The sequence below is a fragment of the Amblyomma americanum genome, chromosome 5 (genome assembly GCF_052857255.1).
Source record: "Amblyomma americanum isolate KBUSLIRL-KWMA chromosome 5, ASM5285725v1, whole genome shotgun sequence".
Lineage (NCBI taxonomy): Eukaryota > Metazoa > Arthropoda > Arachnida > Ixodida > Ixodidae > Amblyomma > Amblyomma americanum.
In genome coordinates, this window is record NC_135501.1 from 80,107,787 (window position 1) to 80,115,051 (window position 7,265).

A 7,265-nucleotide genomic window follows, 5' to 3' on the forward strand; every position below is an offset into this window, starting at 1 on the left:
TACGGATCCTTGCAGTTTGTTTATCATGGTCGTGTTCCTCCCGTCGGCCTGGATGATGAGTCCGAGGACCCTGATCTGGCTGACTGCTGGGATCCTTAGGCCTTCCACTGTAACTTCGATGTCGGGTTTCTGTCTGCTCTTGGTGTAAATCAATAGCTCAAATTTTTGAGGAGAGCAACTGAGGCCGATTTTCGCCGCGTAATCGACCACAGCGGCCGCCGCATAGGTGGAGATTCTCTTGAATTTCTCCGTCTGATCCTCGGTTGGTCCAGATATTAATGTCGTCGGCGTAGAGGCTGAAATTGATGTTTGGGATGGTGCCAAGTCTTTGCGGGAGTTTGATCATCGCAATATTGAAGAGCAGGGGAGACAAGACGGATCCTTGAGGTGTGCCCTTCCCAGCTATCTTTATACTCGATGATTTTGCTTCCAAGAATGTCAGGGTGACCCTTCTCTCCGAGAGGAAGCTGCTGACGTAGGCGAAGGTTTTAGCTCCAACGTCTATGTCTCCGAGGTTTTCAAGAATGGCCGCGTGGTGAACGTTGTCGAAGGCTTTCCGGAGGTCAAGCCCCAGAATAGCCTTCGTGTCACCTGAGTGCCACTGATCGACGATGTCATGCCTCAGTGGCAGCATTATGTCTTGCGTGCTGAGGTGTTTCCTGAAGCCGACCATTTCGTGCGGCCAGAGCCCTTTGGACTCCATGTAGTTATAAAGCCTCGCATGTATCACCTTCTCCATGCGCTTTCCAACGCAGGAGGTGAGAGATATGGGTCTCAGGTTTTCGAGCTTGTACGGTTTACCAGGCTTGGGGATGAATATGACATCCGCGGTTCTCCATGGCAACGGGAGTTTTCCTTGTTCCCAGACTAGTTGCATGTAGTCCGTGAGTTTAGTGATCGAACTATCGTCCAGATTTCTGAGAATCCTATTGGTTATACCATCTGGTCCTGGAGCCGTGTTGCGTTTTAGGCTGAGAATTTCCGCTCTCACCTCCGCCTCCGTTATAGGCCTGTCCAGTTCCGGATTGCTAGCTCCAATGTAGGGTGGGAGGTCCTGATCCACACTGTCGCCAATGTATGTCCTTCTGAGTTCCTCGAAAAACTCTTCTTCGGAGCCTTCGAAGATGTGTTTGATCTTTCGTTGAGTTACTTTTGCCTGCGTTTTAGTCTGCTCCGGGCACAGCAAGTGCCTAAGTATGTTCCACGTTTGGGGGAGGCTCATATGTTTCTCCATGTCGTCACATCTCTGGAGCCAATTCTGTTCGCATACTTTGAAAGCCTGCTTCTCCATTTCCTTTTTGTGTCTGTGTAATCGCCTCCTAAGGTTCCTGTTCCATCTCCTTTCAGTCTCTTTTCCATGCTCTTCTTGGCTTCCCACATATGTAGTAGGCGCGAGTCCATCGGGGCAGGGGCATCTTCGTCCTCGATCGTTCGCGTATTATTCTTGACTCTCGTTCGTATTTCTTTGGTCCATTTCTCGATGTCTTGGATCGCGTCTTCTGGTTGTGACTGGGTTCCTTTGTTCCTGAATTTATCCCAATCAGTCATTCGCTGTGACCATTTCCTGTTCGATCCGAGTGTTTTGGCGAGGGAGAGGGTGTGACTGAGTACGTAATGATCGCTGCCCAGGTTACATCCGGTATTCCCCCACATAAACTCTTAAGTTTCTTGTGAATGTGAGGTCCGGCGATGTGTCCTTAGTGACACTGTTGCCGTCCCTGGTTGGGGAATTGGGGTCTGTGTGGAGAGTGAGATTGAGGTCGTGTGCATCCTCCCACAGCCTTCTGCCCTTAGCGTCTAGTTTGTCGTATCCCCAGTCTTGATGCTTGGCGTTAAAATCTCCCATAATAATTAGTGGGCACGTGCCAGCGGCTTGAATCGCTCTATTAAAGAGCGGCTTGAAGCGGTCCCTGTAGTTCCATGGTGGGTTGTATACGTTAAGCATAAAGATGCTGGGGGCGTGTTTGTTACCAGTGACGATTTCCACCAGTACCGATTCTATGTCTTGGAAGGATGTGTCGTGCCATATGGCCGTGATGTCCTTTCGAATTAGTGTAACTACCCTGGTGTCATCCCCTCTGTTGCTTCCATAGGCCTTGAAGTGCCTCTGTTTTGGCCTTTCTTTATTTGTTTCTTGAAGTGCGATGGCTAAAGGAACCTGGCCAAGTAAAGAAATGTAGTTTTCTAGCAGCGCTCTTTTTTGTCTGTAACTCCTGCAGTTCCATTGTAGAATGGTTGTGGGGGTGCGAGTGCTTATCCTGAAACGTGGTGGGAGATTGTTGTTTACGTGACTAGCCATTATGGGCCTTCCAGACGTACTGCCGCTCCACACCCGAGCTTTTCATGGAGTCCCTTGATTTCGCTTGCCGTGCACTGCATTTGTGCATACATTGCTTCCATGGCCTGTCTCATTTCAGCCACGATACTTTCTAGCTTGTTGTTGATTCCTGTCATGGCGGCTTCAAATTGTACCTTCGTAACGAAGATGTCATCCATTTTTTCCGCGCATTTACGCTTGCTAGGCGGGGACTGTGCCTCGTTGCGGCTCCCTGCCCCTTCTGTTAGCGGTGTTATTGTAGGTTGGGCAGTTTGTGACAGCGGTGTCTCTGAGCAGTGTGGCCGCGGTGTTTTTGGGGGTGTGCACACCCTGTTTAAGTGTTTGTACTTCCTGTTTGAGTGTCATAATGACATCATTAGGTTCTTTCACTGCTTCTCTGAGCTCGTGGTTTTCTTTCTCTATCTTTTTTATGTACTGGTTAGGCTGGGAGTCTCTCCTATCGAAGCTCACCTTTTTTTCTCCGTCCGAGTCGTTCTTGAGGCCCCAGGGGTCTCCGGGCGTTCTCTTGTTCTTGTCTGGCTGGGTGGAATTGGACTGGCCCACTATCTTCTTTTCCCTGGACGCGGACCGTGATCTGGACCTGTAAGTCGAACGAGAAGGGGAGGGGGACAGAGGTGGGAAGTGGTTTGGGGATCTGCTCCTGCTCCTGGCCTTCCTCTCCTGGGATGGTGTCTTGAGAATTGGCACTAATTTAAAATCTTCTTCTTTTGCTAGCATTTCCTCCGCAAGCTTCCTTTCCCAGAAATTCTTCTTTACCAGGTACGGTGTTCGAAACATGGCCTTGCACGTCTTGTCGCCAAGGGGGTGCGCCTTGCCACACAGGGCGCATCGAGTCTCCTTGCAGCTGTGATCCTTCTGAGGGTCTTTTTCACCGCAGGTTCTGCATCTCTTGATCGAGGTGGGGTTAGGGCACACGTCCATCCGGTGTCCCAGGTCCCCGCATCGATAGCAGACTTCGTAGCGTTTCCTGTACAGGAAGCATCTCTCGTAGCAGCCGAAGAGCTTTATAGTCCTTGGGACCCGCTCCTCTTGGAAGACCAGGAGGATCGTAATCGACTGGGGGCTAAGTCTTCTGACCGCGATGACTTTCGGGTTTATTCCCAGACTTGCGTTAAACTCGAGTTCTGCTACCAGTTCGGCGTCAAAGACGCTGAGGTGGACGTTGTGAATCACTCATTTTCCCCTGCTCTCCGGGATTGTCATCATCATCATCATCCTTACTACACCCACTGCAGGGCAAAGGCCTCTCCCATGTCTCTCCAATTAACCCTATCCTTTGCCAGCTGCATCCACCCTTTGCCTGCAAACTTCTTAATCTCATCCGCCCACCTAACCTTCTGCCGCCCCCTGCTACGCTTACTTTCTCTTGGAACCCACTCCGTTACCCTTAAAGACCAGCGGTTATCTTGCCTTCGCATTACATGCCCTGCCCAAGCCCATTTCTTTCTCTTGATTTCGACTAGGATGTCATTAACCCGTGTTTGTTCCCTCACCCACTCTGCCCGCTTCCGATCTCTTAACGTTACACCTATCATTTTTCTTTCACTGGCTCGCTGCGTTGTCCTTAACTTAAGCTGAACTCTTCGTTAGCCTCCACGTTTCTGCCCCGTAGGTGAGTACCGGTAAGATTATGCTGTTGTACACTTTCCTCTTGAGGGAAATTGGTAAACTGCCACTCATGATCTGCGAGAATTTGCCACATGCGCTCCACCCCATTCTTATCCTTCTAGTTATCTCCCTCTCATGATCCGGATCAGCTGTCACTACCTGCCCTAAGTAGACGTATTCCGGCACAATTTCTAGGCTCTCGCTGCCAATTGTGAACTGTTGTTCCCTTGCTAGGCTGTTGAACATTACCTTGGTTTTCTGCATGTTCATTTTTAGACCCATCGATCTGCTCTGCCTGTCTAACTCGTTGATCATGATTTGCAGTTCACCTCCTGAGTGACTCAGCAAGGCAATGTCATCAGCAAATCGCAGATTATTTAGGTATTCTCCATTTATTCTTATTCCCAACTGTTCCCAATTCAGGCCTCGAAATACCTCCTGCAAACATGCGGTGAACAGCGTTGGCGAGATCGTGTCTCTTTGCCTGACGCCCTTCCTTATTGGAATTTTATTGCTGACTTTATGGAGGACTATAGTAGCTGTGCAGTTGCTATATATATCTTCCAGTATTTTGACATAAGGCTCTTCTACCCACTGATTACGCAATGCCTGTATGACTGCTGAGGTTCCCACTGCGTCGAATGCTTTCTCGTAATCAATGAAAGCTATATATAGAGGTTGGTTATATTCTGCGCATTTCTCTATCACCTGATTCATAGTGTGAATATGATCTATTGTAGAATATCCTTTACGAAAGCATGCCTGATCATTTGGTTGATTAAAGTCTAACGTTGCCGTGACTCTATTAGCGATTACCTTAGTAAATACTTTGTAGGCAACGTATAGTAAGCTGATCGGCCTGTAATTTTTCAAGTCCTTGGCGTCTCCCTTCTTATCAATTAAGATAAAGTTTGCATTCTTCCAAGCTTCTGGTACAGTCGAGGTCATAAGGCATTGCGTATACAGGGTGGCTAGTTTTTCTAGCACGATGTCTCCTCCATCCTTCAACAGATCTGCTGTTACCTGATCCTCCCCAGCTGCTTTTCCCCTTTCCATTGCTTCTAAGGCTTTCTTTACTTCATCTTTCGTTACTGGCGGGATGACGCATTGCTGTGCACTGCTGTCTTTCTCATTAGCGCTCTGATTACATTGGCTACTGTACAGGTCTGTGTAGAACTCTTCGGCTACGTTAACTATCTTATCCATATTGCTAATGACATTGCTCTGCTTGTCTCTTAATGCATACATCTGGTTTTTACCTATGCCTAGTTTCCTCTTCACTGCTTTTAGGCTACTTCCGTTCTTCCGTTAGGGATTGTCATATGTGCCTTGATTTCCGTCTTGCTTCCTTCTTCCGTGGTGATGGGAGTTATTTGCTGGTATTTTTCCACCATTTTCTTGTCTTCAGTAGCGATTAAAAGGGTCTGCTGGGCATCGTTGGGCGAGAGGATGTCCCTCCGAGCGTCTCCGTAGGAGATCCCAGTCTCCTTGCACACGTAGTACAGCAGCCTGGCGGCTCCGAGCCTTGTAAGGGGAGCGAGGCCCCCTTGCGGTCGCCGAATTATCCGCGTTGCGCCATCGGGGATGCGCACGTGCTGTTTTCCAACTGATTTTTCCGCCAGCTTCTTTCCCGCGGTGCGTTTGAAATGGTTCGGCCTCTCCTGCGTGGCGGCGCCACTGACTTCCGGTTGCCGCTCCTCGCGTTGCATTGGTACAGCTTTTCCTCCTTTCTTGACCTTATACCAGCCTTCTGGCTCGTAGTCTTCTTCCGCGGAGGTTCCCCCGACTTCCGCGTCCATTTCCGCTGCTTCGGACCAGCCCACCAGGGGCCCTACAGCGATTATTTTGGGCCCGAAGGCCGCCGAGCCTACTAGCCCTAACGCTATGCTGAGCGGTCCGGCGTGGTCGGAGCCTCAAAGTCCAATAAAACCCGAGCAAGTGAACCCACCTCCGAGAGTATGGTATCCTCTTGGTCGCTGTACGTTCCGATTGACGAATCCGACGAGATTTTGGGCCGTGGGCGAAAGTCAAAGCGGGTGGTAGAGATTTTCGACGGAGCCCATGCGGAGCTTGTCCGATCGGCTCGACCGCTCGCAGCGCCCCCGCCTAGGTGCTTTCGAAGAGCGCGTGAGACACCGACTCGACGTTCATCGCGTTTTTACTGTCCTTATTCCGTGGCACGCTTTGAGGCTGCGGCCACTCCTCACATAGTTGACAGGTCGCAAACACAAAGAAAATTAAAACCTTATCTTGCATTTACAAACTTTTAAAAACGCGGTGCTGCCACAGTCGTGCAGCGCGGTTGAAACAACGAATGAGTCACGAGTCCCCTGACATGAAACCTCCGGGAGAGGAAGAACTTAAGACGGAGAAAGAACGCGAGCGAGAATGAAGGCGCACTTGAGAAGGAAGAAACAGAGGGAAGAGAGGAGTCCAGTGTTCGCTGATGAAGCCGGCGCCTGGGCGGGAAATTCAAAACTGAACTCGGGACAGCACAACATGCCTTGCCTTATAGGCCTGCCTTTCACGAAGGACTCAATGATCACATATCATGATCTCACCAATCATTTTAAACTAGAGAGGAGAATTTTCCCCCCTCCAGACAAAAGACTTACTAAAGAACCAGAGGTTACGTGGGGTCGTCTACAGACGAGATCGATACGCACCCCATCACTCCTCGCGCACATTTATCCAGATCTTTACAACCCAAACTGCAAACACTGTGGCCAACGTGCTACCTACGATCACATCCTGTGGGACTGCAAAATAGAGCCACCTCCGGATGATCTAGTTACAGCTCCTTCTCTCGAGCGGTGGGAGACCGTGCTGGCTAGCTCTGACCCCAGAACGCAAGTTTTGGCGGTGGAGTGGGCTGACAAAGTCGTCGAGGGCTATGTACTCTCGACCACTTAACGCGACCTCTTGCCGAGCTCTTCCCGGCGAATAAAATGTTTTACAATCAACATGCCTTGCATAAAGATGGACTAAACCTAGCCCGCGCTGGCAGGCCGGAGAAGATGATCATGTTGCATGGCTTCCATGGAAGAACACCGAATGAAAGTTGGAAAAACTCTGGGGGAATTGATGAATATAAATCCCAGCACAGTAAATATTCCTCAAAGCATAGCGAATTCTTCTTCAAGATAGCATAATGCAGGAGCACTTCACACTACCTGAGAGCATAAGCTGGCAATAGGACTACCGCAGATCAATTCTGAACACACATTTCGGTTGAAAACACTAGAGCAGTGGCCAATAGACGTATAAACCGCTTTAAGAATCATCTGTTGAAATCGTCTAATATTTCTTTTTAATAGCT